A 24,943-nucleotide genomic window follows, 5' to 3' on the forward strand; every position below is an offset into this window, starting at 1 on the left:
TGGCCTAAATACTCTAGATTTCAGATGAGGCATACCTAATGTGAATCTTGTTTCTGGCTGTGTGACCTGAGCAAGTGATTGATCTATTCTGAGTATATGAGTAGTTTTCTCATCTTTAAAATGGGATGATACGGGGTGGCCGGTTGGTTCAGTGGGTTAGAGTGCAGTGCTCATAACACCAAGGTCTCCGGTTCGATTCCCACATGGCCAGTGAGCTGCACCCTCCACAACTAGATTGAAAAGAATGACTTGACTTGGAGCTGATGGGTTCTGGAAAACCATATTGTTCCCCAATATTCCCCAATGAAAATTGAAAGAAAAAGGGAGCAATATATAACTTGTAGCACTATGACAGGATTACACGAGATAATGCAAATTCATGTGGCAAATATTTTATCCTTAGGAAGCTCTTCATAAGTTACTCAATTAATCAGAAGAGGTTCAGAGAGAATTAGCCTACCTGGGATCCGTTTTTCATTCAAAAAGCAATCGTGAGTTAATTTGTGACTTAAAATAAGGGAAAGTTTTTAATCATTAGTTTTTTGTATGTTTTTACTTGAAAGCAAAGATTTTTCTTTTATGAAATCCAGCTCTTAATGGACTGGATGAGTAGGAAGAGCAAGGGGTATTGGTGTCTCTCATGTTTGTCAGTTACTGTAGAATTTCTTTATTAATAATTTAAGGAAGCTTGGAACTTTATCTGATGGTACATTGGAGACAGCAGACCTAAGTCACAAACTAAACAAAAGTTACTGACAAAGGTAGTTGTAGACCCAGCTTCGTGAAGCATGAAAGAACCAATATCACTAAGGGCAGACGAGGACACTGTCAAAAGTTAAACTAAGCAGTGTCCTCTAGGCAGCTACCAGCCCAGGATGTTATTTGCATTGAAAGTGAAAGAACGCTTTCTACTCCACATTCCCCTAGACAAACAGGTAAGATGTCTGGTGTGGGGCACCATTCCTGACACTTAGTAGGTGTTCAATAAATGTTGTAACATGGGTATATGAATCCAACAAAATGATGGAGAGCAGTGTTTTTAAAGGGAAGTTTGATGGGGCCTGCGGTGAGGAGTACCAGGGAAACTAAGGAATCCTGAACAACTATTTATGGCTCCTTTGGTAAAACTTGTTAGGAGAAAGGCTCTGGCTTTCTCTCCCTCGTCGCCTTCATGCCCCTCAGTGCTCCATTGTAGTGAAGCAGCTGGGGCTCCAGACATCCTCCCGACACATCAACCATATTCTGTCCTCTATAATCAGTGTCCTTTCTTGTGGTGGTGGTGTTGCTCTTAAATCTACCTTTATATGCACTTGTCATTGCTGAGTGACTGCCACCACCCCTTCCTTTTTTTCTTATCAGTTCATTCTTGGATGACCCATCTGTGTTGTTCTCACCACCTCTCTTCCTCTCTTTTTCCGTCTCCCCTCTGTCTTTCCCAGATAGATATTTTTATTTCTTCCCCACCTTAAGCCCAAAGTGGAAAGAACGTACTTTTAGTGAATGATTTATATGTATTGGTCCTCAGTTTACCTTTGATATTTACTTCATTTTTGTTGTCTAATTCAATGGATAGAAACATGACATTTAATTTTTTAAAGAGAAAAAGTTTAATTATACTCATTAGGCGTTCAAAATGTGTTGAAATGTATGACACAGGAAATGAAGTATTAGAATAAATCGCTTCCTAGCTACCTGGACAACTTGCCCTCTTTGTCTCGCCTATTTTTCCAGTGGGAAGCTGAGGCTCCCAGGACCATGGGACTATGGAGAATGGGAGATGGAAGAAATTAGGGAACTAAGTAGGAGAGAATAGCATCTGCCATCCACTCTGTGGCTAAACTTGAGTTAAGTGCATGTTAGGATAGTATTTATGCAAACCTGTCTATGTCTATGTACTTTTGGCTTGTTTTATCTGAGTTTTTTTGAGTTTTAATTCATTGAAACCAGAATAAAGAGGGGTTTTTCTTCACCGGCTAGAGCAGAGGATACAGCATCCCTAAGAATAAGTCACAGTGGTGATTTTAAGTGTTTAGGCTAACTCCAGAACCAGAAAAGAATGGCAGCAAAGAAAATGGGAATAAAAAAGGGCGAATATAGAGGTCAGTTGGGGATACTGACTCTTTCCTTCCTGACCAGTTTTCTTCCAGCCAAGGATAGGAACGGAGGGGGACCTTAAATTCAAATCTCAAGATACACTGTGGCACTAAAAAGCCAAAGAGGCTGACAGCATTGCTTATAGCTATTTATGTGTCCTGATTGCTTTTTTCCTAACCCTGAGTCAAAAAGTTTATTATGGACTATGTGACTTCTGAGCTCCTTTTCAATTCTGGAAAAGTAGGACTCTTTTCTTCTCCTTCTCAGACCTCCCAGTGTGTCTAATTTCTCCAAAACACTTTTGGAAATTTTATTAGCATGTCCTAGTGGAAAGAGTATGGACAGGCAATTTTAAAATTCTGCGTTTGAATCCAGTGTGCCCTATTTGATGCTGTATTATTCTTGGAAATCATTGAACTTTGGAGGCTTACTTCCCTCATAAATATAAAGGGACTAATGAACACTGTCTTTCTAGCTCATGTGACTAGTGTAGAAAATGTAACTGTACCATTGGAGATGTATGATACCCTGTTGCAGTGGCTTATACAATTATTTTATGTTATTGTCTTTAAATGTATTTTAAGATCCTTGAGGGCAGGGAGTATTTTTCAGGTAAGACCTCCGGACAGAATAAAATGACTAAAGCCTGTAACTAAAGGTCGGGTGTTTCGTATCTACTGAATAAAAATAAAACTTTTTGTTGTTGTTGCCTTCGATCTTATAGTCAAAATGACAAAATTATAAAGGCTTATTTTATTTTTTTAGAGGTAGAACTACTGCTAAATAATTCACCTGAGGAAAGGCTTAGTTAGATTTCATTGCTGAGGAGATGATGTTTGGGATTTTCTTCTGTTCCTCTTCCACACGGGGGTCAGAGAGGAGACAGTAGCTAGGGTTAACCAGTGATGTACAAAGTGTAGGGACTGGCCATCAGCCTCCCCTGGGAGCTGCCAAATCAGGCCTACCGAATCAACAATTCTGGGGCTCGGGAATGTGTCTTTTCACAAACCCTGCAGGTGATTCTTAATCCGCACTTGAGCATGAGAAACACTGGGGGCTAAGTGCTTGGGATAATGCTACAAAGGAGCCTCACTTTCATATTACCCTTTTCAGTTTTTTCCCCTTCCATTCCGTCACCTTGGTTAAGAGTGTCATTTATTCAAATTTCCAAATGACAGCCTTGGTCTTAATAAACATACTTAAATTCATAAGTAACAGAAGTATTATATCATTCTCTACCTATTGGTTTTCTATTCTATATTTATATACAGTTATTGATAATTTAACATACAAATTAATTATTTTTAAAGCTTACTATTTCCATTTTTATTTCATATTGTTTTGATGTTTGTAATAGCATTTTCTTTTTTTATTATACTTATCAGGGTGACAGTGGTAGTAAAATTATATATTTTTAAAGTGTACAATTCTATATATTGCATTGTGTGTTCACCACCAAGAGTCAGTTCTCCTATCACCATATATTTGATCCATTTTACCCTCTTTTACTACCTCCCCCTGTTTACGTTCTGGTAACCATTAAAGTGTTATCTGTGTCTTTGAGTTTTTGTTTGTTTGTTTGTGCTGTCCGTTCGTGTTTTTTTTTCAGTTTTATATCCCACATATGAGTAAAATCATATGATTCTCAAGTTTTTCTGACTTATTTTATTTAGCGTGACAATCTCAAGATCCATCCATGTTATTGCAATGGCAGTATTTCATCTTTTCTTATTGTTGAGTAATATTCCATTGTGTAGATATACTACATCTTCTTTACCCAATCATCTATTGAAGGACACTTTAGTTGTTTCCATGTCTTGACTACTGGGAATGATGCTGCAGTGAACATATGGGTACATGCTGTATATCTTTATAAATAAATATTTTCAGATTTTTTTTTTGTAGGTAGAAGAGAGATTGCTAGGTTATATGGTAATTCTATTCTTAATTTCCTGAGGAACTTTCATGCTGTTATCCATAGTGGCTGTAGCAATTTACATTCTCACCAGCAGTGTGTGAGGGTTCCTTTTTCTCCACAGCCTCTCCAAGACTTGTTATTACTTATTGTGTTGATAATAGCCATTCTAATAGTTGGGAGATGATATCTCATTGTAGTTTTGATTTGTATTTCTCTAATGACTAGTGAAGTTGACAGTTTTTTCATATATCTGTTGGCCATTTGTATGTCTCCTTGGGAGAAGTTTTGGATGAGGTTGTCTGCCCATTTTTAAGTAGATTGGGTTTTGGTTGTTGAGTTGTATGAGTTCTTTACATATTTTAGATATAATTAGATCCTTATCAGAAGTGTTGTTTACTAACATTTTCTCCCATTTTGTTGGTTGCCTCTTTTTTTTTTTGATGGTTTCTTATGCTGTGCAGATGCTTTTTAGTTTGATATAGTCCCATTCATTTATTTTTGCTTTTACTTTCCTTGCTTTTGAGTTCAAATTCATAAAATGCTATTTGAATCCCAAAATCCATAAGTTTAGTACCTGTGCTTTCTTCTATGCAATTTATTGTTTCAGCTCTTCTATTTAGGTATTTGGTCCATTTTGAATTAATTTTGCTAGTATATGGTGACAGATAGCAGTCTAGTTTCATTCTTTTGCACATAGATTTCCAATTTTCCCAGCACCATTTATTAAAAGGGCTTTCTTTTCTCCATTGTATGTTTTTGGCTCCTTTATCAAAAATTATCTGCCCATATACCTACGGGTTTATTTCTGGGTTTTCAGTTCTACTCCATTGGTCTGCATATCTGTCTTTCTGCCAATATCATGCGGTTTTCGTATTGTCACTTTGTAGTATGTAATGATATCAGGGAGTTGAAACCTCCAGATTTGTTCTTTTTTCTCCAGATTGCTTTGGCTATTAGAGGTCTTTTGTGATTCCATACAAATCTGATGTTTTTTTGTTCTCTTTCTTAAAAAATGCCATTGGGATTTTGATGGAGATTGCATTCAATCTTTATATTGCTTTGGGTAATATGGCCATTTTAACTATGTTGATTCTTCCAATCCATGAACACAGAACTTTGTATTTCTTTGTGTCTTCCTCAATTTCTTTTAATAATGTTTTTTAGTTTTCAGTGTATACATTCTTTATATCCTTTGTTAAGTTTATTTTTAGGTATTTTATTATTTTTGTTGCAATTGCAAAAGGAATTATTGTTTACCTTTCTTTTTCTGAATTTGTATTGGTAGTATATAGGAATGCAATAGGTTCTTGTACCTTGATTTTGTATCCTGCCATTTTACTATATTTGTTTATTGTTTCTAATAGATTGTTTTTGGTGGAACGTTTAGGGTTTTCTATATATAGAATCATGTCATCTACAAAAAGTGACAATTTGACCTCTTCATTCCCAATTAGGATGACTTCTATTTCTTTCTTTGCCTGATTGCTTTGGCGAGGACTTCCATCCAATACTATTTTGAATAACAGTGGTGAGAGGCAGCATCCTTGTCTTCTTCCTGAGCTTAGAGGAAAAGCTTTCAGTTTTTCACTGTTAAGTGGGAAATTAGCTGAGGGTTTTTCATATATGGCATTTATTAAGTTGAGGTACTTTCCTTCTATACCCATTTTATTAAGGATTTTAATTATAAATGGATATTGTTTCTTCTCAAATACTTTTTCTGCATCTCTTCATATAATACGATTTTTATCCTTTCATTTTAGGGGTGATGGTTATACAGCATTGTGAATTTACTTAATATCATTGAATTGTACGTTTAAAATGGTTAAAATGCTAAATTTTATGTTGTCATATATATTGTACCATAATAAAAATTTTTACCACAAAAAATAAAATAAGAAATTTGTTAACAGACAAGCACACACACACCTTACCTATACCCAAACCCTTTTCCCAAAAAGCTTACTATCTAGTTGTAAACAGTGGTAAGCCATGATGAAGCAAGATTTTTTTTTTCTATAATAAAAGTTAACAAAGTGCTATGAAAGCATCGAGTTGGGAATTAAAGGAGGACCAGAGCTGAGTCTTGAAGATGAATAGGAGTAACTTGGGCAAGAAGAAATGAACAAATTGTTTATGTGTCTTATCCCATCTTGCCAAAATTTCTGCCATTCTCCCACCTCTATTCCACTGTATCTTCCTTGAAACACAGTTACCCTTGGATATTTAATTAACCAAATTCCACTGTATTCTTTGTTCTATACACAATAGTATCACAAATGCATTTTATTCATGCTAAATTAAATTGCCCCATTTACATAGGATGTTAAGGAATTCTCATTTTCTTTGTGTAAGTAATATATAATTAATGCAAATTCGCAAGTAGAATTTGAAATTTTGTAAGCAAGTATATTGCTTTTTATTATTCGAATCCTTAGAATGTAACAAACTTTAGGTACTTAATAAATATATTTTATCTATTGTATTTAATGTATAGAATTTAATTGTTATCTCTGTTCACACTAGTATACTAATCTTAATTTTTTTGTTGAGTGCCACATATAAAAGTTTCCTAATGAAGATCTCAAAAAATTAGATGATGGGGCTTGAGGAACATTCAGAAGTGAGGAGAAAGGCTGAGAATACTTTTCTTCTGCCACTGCTCCAAAATGTTAGGCCCTGGTTTGACTTTAAGTCTTCTATTACAAAAGCTATGAAGAAAAGTCCAGAACTGCTTTGGAATTATTCAGAAAAAATATCCATATTTTATGGAAAGATAGTTTGAGCCTTTGGCAGAGGGTAGGTTGAATTCATCTGCGCCATTATATGGTCAGTGTCACATTTCAATCACCTTGTCCTCCAGTTTGCTCCAATCGTGATTTCCCAATGTCCAACGTAGCATCTCATTGATTTCTAGAGTGATGTACTATGAAGAAAGAAAGACAAAGAATTAATTCACGAAATTATTGACAAATCAGAAAAAAAAAGGCAGGACTATGAAAGTGAACTTACCCAACACCTTCGTTTTTGAGGAATGCCTTCAGTGACCAAAAGCAAGAATGTCTTTTTGTTTTTGTCCGTTTATCCTTGAGTGAAGGTTGTTTTATGAATAATTTGACTATGTGGCCTTTGTTTTGTGGATTTATTATTTTAAAAGCATAGGTAATAATATAGTGAGGAGGATAGACAATGGTTATAAGTTTTATGATTATAGTTAGTTTATGTAAGATATTTTCAATTTATTTCCTAACCCAAATTAATTGAGGAAGAACCAATGAGCACTTATCTTAAGATTTTATTATCTACAAGCCTTACAGAAATTGACAATATATTTTGCAATGTTGTATGTTTGAGGTTTTTTTTTTCTTTTTAGTGCCATGTTAATTAATCAAATATAATACATCTAACGTGAAAGAGAAAATTAAGGGACATTAACAGAAATGTCAAAAGTAAAATTAATTCAGGAGAACGCACACATTTGTCACTCTTGCTTACTACTATAAGGAGTAAATAAATATGGAAATGGGAAACACTTGATTAATTTAGTTTTAGAAACTAAAGTCAGGTTGTCAAACTAAATATATAGAAAATAGGATCATTTTGATAATTCTGACTGAGCAAGTCACAAATAATACGTTTTTTTTTTTTTAAATGGGAAAAGTGTTGGAAAATAAAAATGATTCCTTTGGAAATAACTCTATTATTATTGATGAAACAGAGATAGCTTATATTTCCTTATCAAAGCCAAAAACAAAAAAGAAAAGATTAAAAAAAATTTCAAGTTTGGCATACCACAATGCATAAATGTTACACATATTTCTGCTCAGATGAATGATATCTGACAGATACTTTGTAATTGCTTAGAATGGGTACTAGAATATTGAGCTTGCTAACAGTTTAAGGGTCTGTATAAACTTGAGCAAAGCATATGTTGTATTCTTAGAATAGCCATACTACCCATGTTTAAAATTTAAATCAAAAAGAAAAAAATAGTTTTTCAATGTTAGATGATAAAATTTTAGTTTATGATGTACTCAATTGTCCAGAAAATTTCACCTTTTCACTAATAAGAGAACGCAAAATATTTCCTTTGCATTTGTTCAGAATGAAGAAAGAGAAAAGAGAAGATAGGATTATGAAATACTGGAATGGATAGTAGGAGCCACCAAAAATATCAATTTTCTTACTATATGTCACAGTTATGAGAAGTTAATATGTTTAAATTTTAACACATTAATGTGATTTGATTTCCTAGTAATTCCCCAAGGCAAAATTCCCTGTAATAATATACAGACATATATGAGAAGAAAAATATTATAGTTAAGTCAATTATGCTTACAATTAAAAGAATGTAATGATATCTTTGTCATTATATTTCTCAGAAATAAGATAAAAGTTATGTACTGGTCTTTGACAGATTTTTTTGCCAAATGTTTTTTACTTGCTCCAAAATATGTATGCGCAAACTGAAGTCTGATTTATTTTAAGATTGTAGAAGAATTTTTCGTATCTGGAGAATCAAAAGAGAAGTCCTTAAGACTTAAAATCAATAAAATTGGAAAGGAATAAATATAAAAAACAAAATTACGAAGCTGATATCAATGAGAATATCTACATGCACATAAAGCAGTAATCACTCAGAAAACACATCAGATGCCTTTTATAATATTGGTCTCAGGGGATGTAAAATAAGTAGAATACTAGGATTTTATTATATGCAGTTATCTTTTAGAATATATAATTATGTTTTAGGCATTTACATTTCTATATTAGTGAACATATTATAACAGCAATCTATACATGTGTGTGTGTGTATATATATATATATATATATATATATATTTTAGACTAAATATGCCATTTGTCCTTTTAGTCTGCTAATATACACCCACTTTATAGTTAGAACAGACCTTGATATTGCTTTATTTTTGAATGCCCAGAATACTGGTAAATGAGAACATTTATACACAATTTGTCATTGGTAAGAATGAAACTCTTGCCAGCAAAAGCATTTCTATAGGGCACAGAGGCTCTGCCTGTGAATGGTTTCTGGAATACTGTAAATTCACTGCTGACAGCCCTGCTGCATTTCACTTCGGAGGCTCCCCCAGCCAGGCTCCAGGTTTCCATTCACAGGGCTCGCCCCTGAAATTTCCCTTTGTCTCCACTGACTATTTTTTTCTCTTAACAAATAGGCCCAGCTGCTCCTGCAGCCTGTTGCCCACACTCCCCCATACTGCTCTTGCAGGATGGCAGCGAGAGCAAAGAATAACAGCTGGGATTGGCTTCCTTTGGCATCTAAATAATTTGGGGTGGGTCCATTCCTAACTTTATTATTTTATTTAATTTTATAATCTTTCCTTCTGCTGAACTTTTAAAAAAACAGATACTACATAATGATTTTTCCAACATGGCATCCTCATCTGTCTGTGACTCTCTTATACCTGGCTGCTGAAGGCAAACAAGCTGGTTCATTTTGTGCATTATTTTTTCCACTTTTGAGCACCTTTTGGAAAGCAAAGTATCAGAAACAAATTTATTAGTGTGTTCTTGGACACATTACTTAACCTTTCTCTGACTCAAAGAGGTGGATAATAAATAGCACTTTTGTCAGTGATTGTGATAGAATTAAAAGGAAGAACATTTGTACGCACTTAGAATAGTGCCTGGGATATAGTAAATGCTAAGAAATTGTCTGATGGAAAGAAAGTCAAAGAGAGAGAGGAAGAGGGACAGGGAAAGAGTACAGAAGAGAGCATGCCAAAGCAAGAGTGGAGAAAGGGGTGGGGGAGGAGAGGAGGAAAGGAAGCGGGAGGGAAGGAGAAAGCAAGGGAGAGAAAACAAGAGAGTGGGAGAGAGGAGTAACTCCTGGAATGTGGAAAAAAACATTAACTACACTTATGCAATTAAGACCAACGTTACACACTTAGCATTTTATATATCCTATTCCAACCAAATAATCAAACCAAATCACTAATTAGAAAAAGACTGGAGTTTAGGAAACCTTGTAGAATTTTACCAAAATCAGATAATTTTATTGATGGTAAGAATTTTAGTGATTTAAATCATGTCCATAGCATCCAGACACGTTTATCATTTTTAACGTGTACATTCTCATAGAAAGGGATATCACTATTTGATAAGGAAGTCCATTCCTGTTTGTATGTTCTTAAGAGGAGAAACGCGTTTATCTATCTAATCTCACATCTGATTTAACGTGTACCTTCCACTTTTTAGTCTTAATTCTTTCTTCTAATGCCAGCGTCGTATGAGTCTTGACAGATTCCAAATGTGTACATATAGTAATCGTGCCCTTTTGGGGGATGCATATTCTGCGTGCCATGATTATCCCTAGTCTGCTGTCAGGATGCTGATCACGCTTCCCTTGACAGTGTCCCCCTTAGAAGGGATCTCCACAGTCAGTACTCACGAGATTCCTGCCTCGTTCACAGAATAGTGACTTTTATTTATTAAAGCCACCTGAATTGACAGCAGCTTATTTGGCAAATATGCCAACCTATTGCTTTATGTTGAGATTGCTGTCAGGCCTTCTGAGGGTTTTCACACAGACTCTAAACCAGCTCTTGACTTCACATGTGTGGTTTATTTGTTGAAGTTAAGGAAAACCCTCTCCTACTCTCTCCAGTCTAGAATGTGGATCATAAGCATAGTAACAGCATGTGGTGCCCTGAAAAAGGACAAGAGCTCAGGAGTGAAACAGTCTTATATTCAAAGACTATTTCTGCTATTGTGTGTTCTTACTTCATTTTCTTAACATCAGTTCCCACATTTATTGTCTTAAGGGAACTCGTTCATTAGAAATGATAAAACTTGCATTTGTTGTAGACATTCTTTTAAAGTATTTTTAAATTTAAAATATACATTTTGGGGGCTGTTTCTAAAATGTTGGTATTTGGGAGAATTGAAACACACATTTAAGACAAACTTAAAATTAGAATATATAAAATATATGCTTTTGGCTTTCAGGGAATTTGTTGCCCAATAAATGTCATTGCTGATTTTCTTCCTAAATATTATAAGATACTTTATATAATTCTAGTAAATGAAAGGTTAATTTGAAATTCTTTAATATGAAGAAGTAAAACACAATCTTTCTTCACAGTTAAACAGGAGATTTTAAATGTCTTAACAATTTTTATTTTAAAAGAATTTGGAATGGTCACCACAACAGAATGGCAGAATTAAAATACCATCATAGCTGTGATTGCTTAATTTTGTAACTTTAATTTGCTGTCATTTGGCAGATTTGCCAGTCTCTCTGGGTATTTGTAGGAAGTCCTATGCTTTAAAAAAAGAATCACATGATTCTTTTTTTGAATATTTCTTTCATTAACTCCTTGTAAATCAAATAGTAAGATCTAGAAACATATTTCTGCAGAAGACTTTATATCTTAAAAAATATGCATCATTAAAATTAAATTTAAAAAAAGAAACTTATATTTTTTACTAAGCTTATTTGTACCCACTGTCTGTTTTTGTTATAGGATTACCTTCAGCCAGGCTATTTTCCTATCTTACTAGTTTATGAGCTGTTTACACTCTAGGAATTTTGAATGTAGAGGAGGAATGGCTCTAAGGGTAGTAACAAGATTGTCATTGTTATAAGGTGTATCACTATCATATGTATCTCCGTATACAACAGTTTTTATAGCAGTAATTGACAATGTTTCAAAATTCTGTGCTGTAATAAACAGGATGCCTGCATTATCTCAGAAAATAACACATGACAAACACTCTCACTGCTCTGCCATAAATCAAATTTGCTTTGTAAGGTATGTTTGGAGTGTTTTGCAGTTGTTATCAGTAAATTATCTTCAAGTGCTTTCAAGCATATTTGAATATAATATTTTTCCTCTAAGTTATATGTATTGATGAAAGAGATAGGGTTAACCATTTGCTATCTTATTTTATTTACTATAACAATTTCATCAATAAGAGTAAATGGAGAAATAAAAACCACTTTCCCTTATATTATTATAGAGACTGTCAAACTTTCGTTTCCTTTAAGTTAAACAGTGAAACAATTCTTTTTAAATCAATTAATCTATCTCAAGTAAATAAAAAATATTCTATAATACTATAGATTATTCTATATTCTAAAAAATATGACATCAAATATAACTTCTAAACCTAAATTCCTGTTATATAAGAAGTAGCATTTTTTCAACTAGAGGGTTTATAAAGTAAAATTATTTTATTGCTTTTCTTGATAGTAAAGAAAAGTGTAAGTTAGGAGAAAGTACAAAAACTACCTAAAATCAAAATGGATACTTATGAATCCCACTAAAAGTTGTTAATATTTTGGTAAATAAGCATCCTTCCAGATATGTAGTTATATATTTGAACACATAAATGATTTTTATAAACATGAGTTCGTATTGTGCATGCTTATTAATCTGCTGTTATCTATGCCATGAAGTATTCCCAGGCTAAGGATAACTATAGAGTTATACTGCGTCCTTTTTGATTATCCTATAGTATTACCTTGTTTGAATGTAGCATAATTCATGTACTCAGTTGTAGATTACAGGACATTTAAGTTGCTTCTAGTTTTATTTTCTTATTATAAGTGATATTGTTGTGATCATTTGTATACATATCCCTTTATGCACTTACTCTGATTATCTCAGAGGTATCGATTTCTAAAAATATGGTTGGTTAGCCAGGTGAGAAGGTATTTTGGGAACCTAGTAGTATAAATTTAGAATAATATTTTTTTCCATTTTAACCACCATATTCTTATCCAAGAATCACATTGATATCAGGACACTTTAAAATGCCTACTTTTTAAAAGCAAGATCCATTCACATTATTATTGTGAACTAGGTGTAGTACTATCCATTCTGATGTGTCTTTGATTAGTAGACATAATCTGTAAATACCATCAAAGTCAGGAAGAAAATTATCTCACAAAATGTTTTGTATTCAAAAATCATTTGGATTTTTTTTTGTGTGCAAATCTACAGATAATCTTATAGAATATAGGATAAATCCCTCATTTTTATTACTCCATTCTGTCCATTCTGAGCGATATAGGACATATATGATGAGAACCTTCTTCTTCTCTCCTAGGACTTATTAAATAAAGCGTAAAACATTTGTTTAACTATTTATGGAGTACCTACTTATGTATTGAGTACCTACTGAATGCCAGGGTACTATTTCTAGGGGTTTGGATGAAACAACAAACACAATTTCGGCTCTATTTATCTAGTATCTATTTATAATTATATTGTCCACAATTGATAATAGTTTGCCTTCTTTTCTAACAGCAGTATTTTTTTTTCTATTTTGTATACTTTCCCTTTGTTTCCTTTTTCAAAATAATGTTCAAAGAGGGAAGGAAATAGTATTTTCTCACATGTGACAAATTCAAGGCAAATGTGATTACTCTTAATATATCCATAACAGACAAGGAAAATGGCATTCTGTACTTCCGAGAACAGGCATAGCTTCAGAATCCTTTTCAATATAGTGCTTCAAGTGAACTATTGTTTTCTTTATTTCTCATTTTATACTAAAAACAAATACATGACTTGGACTATTTGAAATGACAGAAATGGGTTAATAATGGGTCTTAGTAAGCGGAGGGCTCAAATTGATGATTAATAGATAAAATTCAGAACACTCAGTTAAGCAAATTCCAAGAAAGCAGCAAATAATTTTTCGTTCAAGTATGTTCCAACTATTGCAAGGAGATGTATGTACACTAAAAATTATTCATGTTTATATGAAATTTTAATTTTTTTGCTAACTTTAATTTTTTGCTAAATCCAAGTATGATTCATCTATATTTTATGAAAATGACCACAATAATATGAAATTAAGTGACCAACTGAGGTTTACACCATGCATTTAACACATAATGGATCAGAACAAAAATACGCAAAAACATTCAAAAGTGACTTTAAATGACTCCAAGACCTTTAAGCCTTGTGATATAAGGTATTACTATATAAATAGAAAAGAAGGAGTTGAACAGAGGGAGTCATGGTTTTCTAAAAAACACTTTTATAACATTTATTAAAATGTTAAATTTTGAACCATATTTGAACCACTTGATAAGAATGTAAATATATATGTATATATATATGTGTATACATATATGTGCATGTGTGCACATGTGTCTACTACATAATTTATAGTAAAAATAAGATTTTTGACAAAACATTATGTATAACATAATCTCATATTTCCAAACTATATATATGTATGAGTATGAAAAAATTCTGAAAAAATTGTATATCCCATTGTATTTATCTCTGAGTAGCAGCATGTGGATTTTGTTCACTTTCTTAATACCCAGTTGAACTGTCATGTTAACATTTATAATTAGAATGCCCATATACCATTTTATTTTAACACAAAAATGTGCTAGCCGTCCATCAAAAAACAGAGCAAAGAAGGTCACAGAGGCAAATTTTACCAATACTTAATCAAGCACTGTCCAGATGAGAATAAATTTGAGCCAACTGATTGTGTATAGTAAGGCCGTGTTGGTTATAATATGGATAGCTGAGGACACAGTGGCTGATGATATTAAATAGACATTTCTACAAACTTATTGGCAACATAAAGTAGTATCTGTAGAATGGCGAACTAGAATCAGCCAACAAACTTGTCACTAAGGCTAAGCTGTCGTAATGAGGCCAAAGAGAAGATAAAAATTATGTTACGTCTAACCTCAACTCTTCGCTTCTGACTGAATTTGAGTAAATTACTTAATCTCCATCAATTTCAGTTTTCTCAACGTCAGTTAAAATGGATAGTACCTACTTTATAGTGAAAATTGTGATTCGCAGTAGGTACTCACAAATGTTTATTCCACCAGTTCCCCATTACCTTTCTTACTCGGACTTTTTACCATTTCCTTACTCGCAGCATCTCTTCTGTCATCTCCCACTCCACTCCTGACTGTATACAATACATGATGAGTAACACAAAATGCAGGAGGATGGTAGAAAGCTATGACTCCTTCCCTACCCCCATCTCTAGACATCAATTAGAGAAGGGAGGAAGGGAAAAGACCTGTAGATGACACAGTCTGGAAAACAGGTCTCTCATGAATTTCAGACTTGTGTATACATTTATTTGCTAAATGTCTCTACCAGTGATCCTTCCCAAACTCAGCATATCCAAAATTCGATTCATTATCTTCCTCCTGTGTTGCCCATCACAGTGAATTGTGTATGCATTAACCCCGGTGGCCAAGTCACAAATAGGTAAGTGGCCCTTGATCTTGCTTCTCTCTTACCAGACACTTTCACCACCAACCCAACTATCTTCGTTGAGTCAGGTGGTCATCAAGTCCATGAACACTACGTATTTATTGTTTCTTAAATTAATTTCTATCTCTTTGGTTCCCAAAGGTGTTTTTGTGGTCCATCTGCTTTATTGAAATTGACTGATATCTTACTGTCAGTCCCATCTACTCTTCATACTTTAAGCAGAGTGATCATTAAAAATGCAAATCTTACTCATTTAACTTCCCCAAATAACTTTTTAATGGAAGAATGCACATGACATTTTAAAGGAAATGCATACTTCTTGGCATGCTACATTATGGTTTTTGTGATCTGAAACTTGTTTACTTTTCCTGTCCTTCTTGTTATGTATCTTTTTTTGAGTTCCAGTCTCCAGAGCTACTAAATTCCACAACATTCTGGAGACTGTCAAGGTTTTTATTGCCTCTAGGTCTTTGTGCATTGCTTCTGCTTCCTAGAATATCTCTTCTTTTTGTCTGTATTTGCCCTTCATATTCTGCTTACTGTTAATGCCTGTGCATTTTTAGGACTCGATTTAGACATGATGTGCCTTTGCCAATCTTTTCTTAACCACTGTAGCACTCCATGCATATGAGGTGTGACAATTAAGTTAGCAAACTCATCCTAGAAAAAATGTTATATACCTTATTGCTGAATATCATTATGGCCACCTTTGAACAACTCCCCTTGGGAAACTATGCACCAACGCCAGCCCCTAGTTCATCCTTCAAAGCAATTTTGGAACTCTTTTTCTGGAATGGCCATCAGAGTTGTCGTTGTATTACCCTTGATGTCCTGAATGTCATCAAAAAGGTTTTCCTTTCAATATTTCCTCTATCTTCAGATAAAGAAGAAGTCTTTGGGGCCAGATCAGGAGAGTAGGGAGAGTGTTCCAATAACGTTATTTGTTGCCTGTCTAAAAACTCCCTCACAGACAGTGCCATGGGAGCTGGTGCATTGTCCTGGTGCAAAAGCCATGAATTGTTGGCGAAAAGTTCAGGTCGTCTAACTTTTTCACGCAGCGTTTTCAGCACTTCCAAGTAGTAAACTTGGTTTACTATGTGTCCAGTTAGTACAAATTCATAATGAATAATTCCTCTGATATCAAAAAAAAGATTAGCAACATTGTTGTGAAAAGTTTGCAAACTTAGTTGTCAGACCTCGTACTTTCTTACAATTATTGTACTGTATTGCAATTGTCCATTTATCTATTAAGTTCACTAGGATAAACTTGTTGAGAGTGGCAGCAATATTTTATTCATCACTGTATTATAAGCACATATCACAATACTTAGCAAAGAGTAAAACCTCAATAAATATATGGATAAATGTGTTGTGCTATGATCAACTGGTCTTTTCTGGATACTCATTCTATACAAGAAACATGTGGGACAAGCTCTACTTCAAAAGCGTCTTATTTAGCCTAAGGACCTAGAAATAGCCTGTTTATAGATAACTAGAATTATTCCCAAATATGTTATCCTAAACTTAATCATTTAGGTCGATATATATATTTTTTTGTTTTTGTCAAAGAATACTTTTTAAGCACTACTCTACCTTGTATAAATTCCAGATCAGCATTTTGTTTGGTAAGATCTAGTACATGAAACAACCTTTTATTTATTTATTTATTTATTTATTTATTTATTTTTACAGAACACAAAACACCTTTATTACATGGACTAACATAGGAGGGAGGAGGATTTATCTGCCTTTCCGGGCCTTGATTTTCTTCAGCTAGAACTCCAGCTGCTTGCCCTCTAGCACACAGCCATCTGCTCGGCCACACTGGCCTGGTCTTGAAGCGATTCATGCAAGAAGTGTGTCCTGCTGAATCTGCTCCTCTGGAAGACTGCTGATTTGGGCATTCTTTCCCCTTTCATCATATTTCTTCTGAATTTGCTGTCATCGTTTTTGTTTAAAATCTCTTCCTTCTCAGGAGTCAGTTTGGCCCCCATCTTGTGGCCCAGGGGCAGTGCATAGTGGGACTCATACCACTGTCCCTCCGGTGTGCTGTCAGCAAGCACGAGGCAGTTCTTTACTAGGGTCTTGGTGCGGAACAGTCCCTTGTTGGATGCATTGTAGACAACATCAATAATCCTTGTTTTGCACATACAACACTCGGAGCCCCCGGACAAGTTCCCCACGTCCAGCCTCAATGCAGGTACTTCTTGTGGCCTCCACGCACACGGACTGTGTGTATGCGGCGGGGGCCAGTCTTAGTGTTGGCAGCAGGGCGTCCCAGCTCCTATTTTCGCTTCTTGTGGTAGGGCTTTCTCTTGCCGCCCCGTCTTGCGGCCTTTGTGCCACTTGTCCCGAGATGCTCATGGCTCAGCGCTGATTGGAAAGAGCTGAAGCAACCTTTTAAAAAGCCCATTAAAGATTGATTTAAAATTTCCTCCTTCATAAATTTCTTAGTTTACTAATGTATCCAAATTATAAATTCTAGTAAAGGAAGTGGAAGCTCTTTATACTCTGACTCAGTTATGGAAAAATATTTGGTGGGGATTATAGGCAACCTCCTGAGGGTATTTGTTACCACTCATATATGAAATAGAAGTTGGCCATTCTTAAAAGAGGATTATATATAAATACCATTGCAAAAGAAGGTTATATAGGGATATAAAGCATGAACATATGTTAATGGTGAAAATGGCTACAAAAATATTTAAAATTATGACAAAATATAGTTTGTACTTTGTATTTTTTTTATTTAGAATAATAATTCTTAAGACATATTTAGGAATTTTAACCAAATTGATTATTAAAATGAAGACAATAAAGGGCATGTATTGGAATCTTTGACGATTGCTGCTTGGCCGTGGTGGGTCTCCTGTGGGTCCAGAGGATGCAGTAAGATTTCAGTAAAGAGAGAACAAGGTGGATAGAGGGCATTGCAGGCTGATGCAAAAGGACAAGCGTGAGGTGGACGCTGTAGTGGATTTTTAGGAGAAAGCCAAACTTTTGAGAAAGAGCAAGGAATACCTTGAATAAGTAGACCGCAGCCAGTTTGCCAGACACTTTCTATTCATTGGAAGATAATAAAGGGTGATAGATTGTGATTTTTCTACAAATACAGAAAAATCAAATATAATTCCTTTTTCTATTCTGTCAAAATGTCCCATGTCAGAACTAGTGAGCTCGAACTTCAGATGTATGGTACTTCTATTTCATCTAGAATGTACTTGTACAAAAAGTAGGAAATGCAAAAAAAAAAAAATGATTTTTCTCTTATGTAAAAAAGGTCATAACATGAATGACAATTTGCCTAGCTAGGTCAAGTTCTATAATGATGCAGATATTTCTCTATCATGCATCATAATTACTGCCATAGTCCAAAATGTATTTGCCGTATAAAATCTCCACGTACCAAAAGGTTAAGAAAACAGACTCACACATAATTAGCAGCATCTATTTACCCACAACCAAACATAATTATTGAAATCACAAAAATCATAGATTTGGAAGGGATCCAAATAGATTACCTACTTCGTAGTCTAATCTCCTCAAGGACCCCCATTTAACTTACCACAAAATAGATACTAGTGAAGACTTTTTTTTTCTTTTCTTAATCAATTTATCCAATTAATCCATTTCACTAACTTTAAACAGGATTACTTAAAACCTTTCCTAATGAAAAAATTCCATTTAGTCAATAAAGCTCTCTGGAGAGAGTGAGGTTCCACATCAGGTCTTATAGTATTTAGAAAAGCTTAGTGTTTAAAAAGCTTAACGAAAACAAATTCTTTATTATTATATCTCAGGTGACTCCTCCATGTTTCTTCCATTCAAGACCCTTCTTTCCAGTGTTTTGCAGTTCACTTACAACAGTAGAACCTCTTTTCTTTTTTTTCAATATAGTTGCTGTAAAATCTGCCCTCAGGTGGGAAGGTATGGATGCGTGTTTGCAAATTCTCTCCCTCCAGTGGGAAAAACGTGACGGAGGTATATAAAGTATGACTTATTAATGTTATTATTTTTATGACCTTAGACATTCGGTGTAGTTTTAACGTATAAATCGTCTTTCCTTAACAATAGAAATATCATTCTTTTGCCAGCTTCTAGGACCCCCCACATTCACCCATGGCTGCCCGCATTATGGTAGAGCCCAGGTGAATCTATTTTTTTCCTCTGGGCCATCATCCAAGCTCTTGCATTTCCCCTAAGTTTTTCTTCTCATCAGTATTTTAGTCAGTCTCCAGGTCCCTCAGTGCTACACTATCTGGCACATAGAGGATTGAATAACAACCTTATGTGATTTGAATGCTATTTATAATGTAAACTGTATAAACAGTATATTCCCATTTTAGCACTGTTTGGAGAAATCAGATCCCAAATTAAGGAGTACAATGGTGGTAGTTTCAGGTTACTTGTAGAATGTAAGGTATATAGGTGCCAGAGGAGCCCTTAGAAAAGTTCTGGCAATAGAGAAAGTGCTCAATTAATAAGAGCTACTGTTTTCAAGTATGATGAATCTAGTAGTAGTGGTGGTGATATTATCTAAATATGTTATAAGGAGCGGTATCTTATTCATGTTTATCTTCTGCATGAAATATAGTGCTTTGTCCAATTCATAGATATATTCAATGCGTATATTCATATACACATTCAATAAGTGTGTATTGATTCAATGAAACAAAATCCTCTATTTAAGAATAATAAGTAGGAAGTTACTTAAACATTGAAGTTATTGCGAAATATTTTTTGAACTCCTTATTGATGTTTTAATTCATTGTTGAGCACATGACAGGACTGCATATCCCTACCTCTCCTTGGAAGTTAGCATGACTTTGTAACTAGCTTTGACCAATGAAATGAGGTCAGATTAACAACTGCCACTTCTGTGCAAAAACTGTGAGTTATGAGACCGAGAGTGTGATTTGTCACATTTTCTTTTCTTGGCTCAGCAGTCACAAATGCACTTGCCAAGATGGAGATTCTGTTATTGTGGGTCCCAGAGTTACTTGCTCAGCAGGGTATCACTTGAAGACCTGCCTTGGATACGTAAACAGATCTAGAAATAAATGTCTGTTGTTTTAAGCTACTGATATTTCTAGGGTTGTTTTAAATTTCTGCATAACCTGTCCTCTCTTGACTGACAATTTGCAACACTTTCATTTGTGAAGAAAACATTTTTGCTACTAGACATGACTAAGCAAGCTATTTTCTCCACATACAAGTAAATTATTTTCAGGTGTCACTCTGCATAACTGATTGTGCCATGCCAACTCTCTCTACACTAAATGGGTAATTCTTTCCTTACAAAGAAGAAACACAGCATCTCTTACATTTGAACAGGAAAATAACTTGTGGCTGGTTGTCCACAATGCTGAATCAGAAATAAAATCTAGCTTGCTATTTATCTACTGAATTTTAGCACTTTGGAGGCATGTGAGAAGCTAGACTTACCTATATTATTGTATCTCATACTCTTTTTTCTCTCATCCTTACGCATTAGAAAGTAGAGAGTGAAGTGACAACTTGTGACAGGTACAATTGTTAAATAATCACTTGGGACTGTCAGGGGCAAACAGAGCAACTCTTCTCTCTCTCTATAACATTAAGAGAGACTGAAGGGTGGAGAAAATAATTCTTATTTCCATTTTTCTACCTCACATACTTGGAACTTCTTTTAGAGTTTCAGTAATATTCCTGGAATTCTTGTTGCTCTGCTTTTGTATATGAATATTGTTGTGTACTTTAAATGCTTTAAAAGACACCACATCCTTAGAAGTTATTTTTGTTGCATTTTTTTCAGTAAATCCTTATAAAGAAAATTGTATTTCTGATTCTCTAACAAGGATGAATAGGAAATTAAGATGAAATATGTAGTTTTAGTGGCAACTAAGAGAGGTATGTGAAAAAATACTGTTTTGAAAGAACTACCTTTCTGTTTATATCATCCCAAAGAGTACAGTTTTGAATATATTCTTAAGTTTTACATAAGTTTTACTATCTTGGTATGAATAATTATGATAAAACAATTGAAATGTGGATTATACAATACAAAAGAATATTAAAAACAGAAAAATACGAATCTTAATTCAAAAGCTTTGTTAACCATGTTAATATGGATTATTTTTAGACTTGAATTGTTCTCATGTTATGTCTGAGTAAGCCTGTTTCTCCATGTAGTGGTAAATAGAGCTCCTTGTTAGTTCAACTTTAGATGAAATGAGCAAAGAAAGAGTACTTTCTGAAAACAGTAGTCATTTCATATTGTTTTGTGGTTTACACTGCTCCATTAAAAACAGCGTGTTATTGTTAGGCCTATTTTAAGCAGTCATACAGCCTGATTCACAAAGGAGAATTAATAACTTCTTCCCATGTTTTATTTCTGAATATCTTAAATTTGCTTCTGTATGTTATTTTTTTATTGATGAAAGGATGGTGAGAAGGATAGTATGAGTTAAACGGATTCATTGGGAGAGATTAAAAGGCATACAGTAAAATAGGTTTCATTGCTTTCAGATTTTAGAATAGTTATGATGTTAGGATGCGTCTTCCACTATGAAAGAAAATTACTATTTTTAAGTATCTACTGTGCACCTAATGATTTAGATGCATCATCTCAAATCCTCCAGATAGCTTTATAGTATTATTTATATTTCATGCATAAGCTAAAAGAGTCTCAATTATTTAAATGCATTGCCCAAGTAAAACCATGTAGTTAGCAAATGACAAAACTGGACTCAAACCCAGTGTCTGTACTTTTTAATGCAACAGGCTGAATTATGGGTATGGGTTTTGAAAGATAATTTCCATTTTGTATAGCAGACTATCTTTCCCAATAGTATGTAGATTAGTCTTCATTATATTTTTCTACATGAAATATTAGCTTTTATAATAATTATGTTTTAAGGATAGGGAGATCTTATTGGGGAGTTACTATATGAACTCTGAAACATGGTTTCCAAATAACTTGTTCCTCAGGGTAAGGGAAAACCTAATGAAAATGTTGAGAAAAAGTACATTTTGTATTTAAACTATACAATATGCCTTGAGCCATATCATAGTTTTTTTTCCAGCAAACTAAACTGTTGTTGTTAAGTAGAATTTCTCTATTGAAATACTACCATTATCCAATATAAATCTCAGTTTTTAAAGTAGGAGACTAACATACATCATTTCAACATTTTTTTTTTTTGTATTATTAATGGAGAATTCTTTGAACTTCAGGGTTATGCTATATGATTAAATATACAGCAGTGGTTAGAATATTATTCAAAGTGGTTTTTTTTTGAAAGAGGTAAAATGTATGTGTAGGAATATATTACATATATCATAATGTCTAAATTATTTTTCTCAATACATAGTAATTTGTCAGACTTTTCTCTATACTTTCTCAATACTTAGTAATTTGTCAGATGGCTTTACTTTTACTTCTTGGCAGGCATCTCCTGAATCCTTAAAATGAATGAAATTTTATTTTGGAAGTTGTACCATAGTGTATATTTCTTAAACATAGCTCTCTCAAACAATGGGACTTGAGATTTTATCAAATTTGAATGCTTAAATGTGCTCATAACCATTTGGGTTACAAACCATTTAAAAACTGGATGAATACTATGGATTCTCCAGAAAAATTTAAAACTCTGTACACTCAAAAGGTTGAATCCACATTTAAGCAATTCATGGATTCCCATAAGACTAGCCTATGTCCAGGGGCTTCAAATTACAATGCTTTTAGAACCACAATAAAAGCTTGGTTATACCAATTGTGACATTATCTTATACATAGTAATATATACATAGTAGGAATGGGGACATGTTTATGATAAAGTCTGAAAAAAGTAAAACAAAATTATATATAGGCTATGATTACAATGATATATAATATGTATGCTCTGCACAAAAATTTTAAAGACTCATAAAACTGAAGTAGTATTGTAATGGCAGTAAAATTATGTGAATGATTATTATCTTCTTTTTAAAAATTCCTTTTTATGCTGTGGATGAAAAAGGGGCCACAGACTAAACCTGACAAGTTCAGAGAAGGCCTGCATGGCAAGCCATACAAATGCGAAAGACCAAAAGTAACAGCAAAAGATGATCTAAACATAAAAATTCCTAACTAAAAGGGAGTCATGGTGTATAGTCATGTCCTAGGCCTGTAAATTCTTTGACAAACGTCTGTCTTTATTGTAAGTGAGCTTATCTATTGTCTTTTTGTATCTAAGATAACATACCCTTGGAATGTCAGATTAATCCCCTTTTCCAGACCCCTCAGGGCACAACTTCACACCAGGGGAGAAGACCCCAGAATCCTTTATTGTTATCTTGTTCCCTGAATGCCATCTCTACCTGCTGTAAATGTCAATTATTAACTGTCCTGTATCCACCAATGTAAAAGATGTATGTGTTTCTCCATTTTACTTTTTATCCAATCCCAGAGATTTATTTGCTTGGTTTTTTCCTACCCCCTTAATCTACAACCGGTAGGTTTTATGTAACCCTTCTTACAGCTCCTTCTTTTATTCTAATGTATGAAATAAGCTGAGAAACTTCCATTCTCCAGAGTATTTTCTCAATCCCTAGAGATTTTACTTCCCAGCAGCTATCACCAGTTTGGCTCAAATAAACTAAAAAAATTCTCTACAGGTTTGGATGTTCCTTATGTTGACAATGCTATGTTGTTTTGTATTAAAAATAACATAATAAGTAAACTACAGAGCAACCATCATTGAGAATACTTGAACTCTAGCTGAACTGAAGTCCTACATAAAAGGACATACAGAAGAAGCCACCTCAAGACTGGTGGAACAGGCAAAGATGTGGAATGGTCTGGTCCAACACCTGCTGGTGACCATTAAAATTAGGAGGGATATCTCAGCTGAGGAGGTACCCACTGCAGGAGCAAGGGGTCCCAGCCCCACACCAGGCTCCCCAGCCCAGGGTTCCATTGCCTGGGGGAGAAGTCCCCATAAGTCTGGCTGTGAAAACCAGCAGAGATTGTGGCTGAGTAAATTGAGGGTGGCTGCAGTTCCAGGTGATACTCTTAAAGGGACCATGCAAGGACTTACTTGCTGACAGATTCACTTTGCTTTGAGTTCAAATGCTGGGGCAGCAGTTCGAAAGGTGCCAGGGACATATAGGGAGGAACTGAATTGTCTGGCTCAGGGTGAGGGCTGGAGAGGCAGCTTTCTCCTGAGGGAAAAGCTTGTGGAATCCACTGTTTCTTTGTTAAGCCCTCCCCGCTCCCCGGGTGCAGAGGTAGGTGGCCACTATATTTGAGTCTCTGTTAACCTGGCTAACAACATTTGTCCTCTCGTTATCTCTGAGATCCCACCCCACCTAACTTTTGGACAAAACCAAACCTCTTCCAGTGGCTTTTCCATGCAAATGTCCCGTCTTGGCTCATGCTGTGGACTTTGCTAAAATATCTCTAAGCTTCACAAAACCAAAACAAGCATCATCTGGCTTCGGCCTGTCCTGTACTTCTGGCTCACCAGCCCTAAGCCAGACACTAGCAAAAGCTGGCCTCTGTTCAAGGCTTGGCCTTTTGAGTCAACTCCAAGCCCAGTGTGGGCAGTAGCCACCTGAAGATTGCTTTGTGTCTCAGTCCAGGGCACTGCAGGCAGGGCACAGGCTGAGACTGAACTTGGCCTGCAGTGGCTCCCCTCCCAGAAGGCCTCAGGGCTAGCAATCT

The 24,943-nt window shown here is 34.7% G+C and overlaps 1 protein-coding gene and 1 pseudogene across 2 annotated transcripts in view; one reads left to right on the forward strand and one right to left on the reverse strand.

Annotated features, from left to right (window-relative positions):
• The window catches only part of SEMA3E (semaphorin 3E), a 247,692-nt gene that overhangs the window by 7,074 nt on the left and 215,675 nt on the right, over positions 1–24,943 (forward strand). The window lies entirely within an intron of this gene.
• The window catches only part of LOC117012065 (40S ribosomal protein S8-like), a 76,788-nt pseudogene continuing 68,843 nt past the window's right edge, over positions 16,999–24,943 (reverse strand).

This window comes from Rhinolophus ferrumequinum, chromosome 20 (genome assembly GCF_004115265.2).
Source record: "Rhinolophus ferrumequinum isolate MPI-CBG mRhiFer1 chromosome 20, mRhiFer1_v1.p, whole genome shotgun sequence".
Classification (NCBI taxonomy): domain Eukaryota; kingdom Metazoa; phylum Chordata; class Mammalia; order Chiroptera; family Rhinolophidae; genus Rhinolophus; species Rhinolophus ferrumequinum.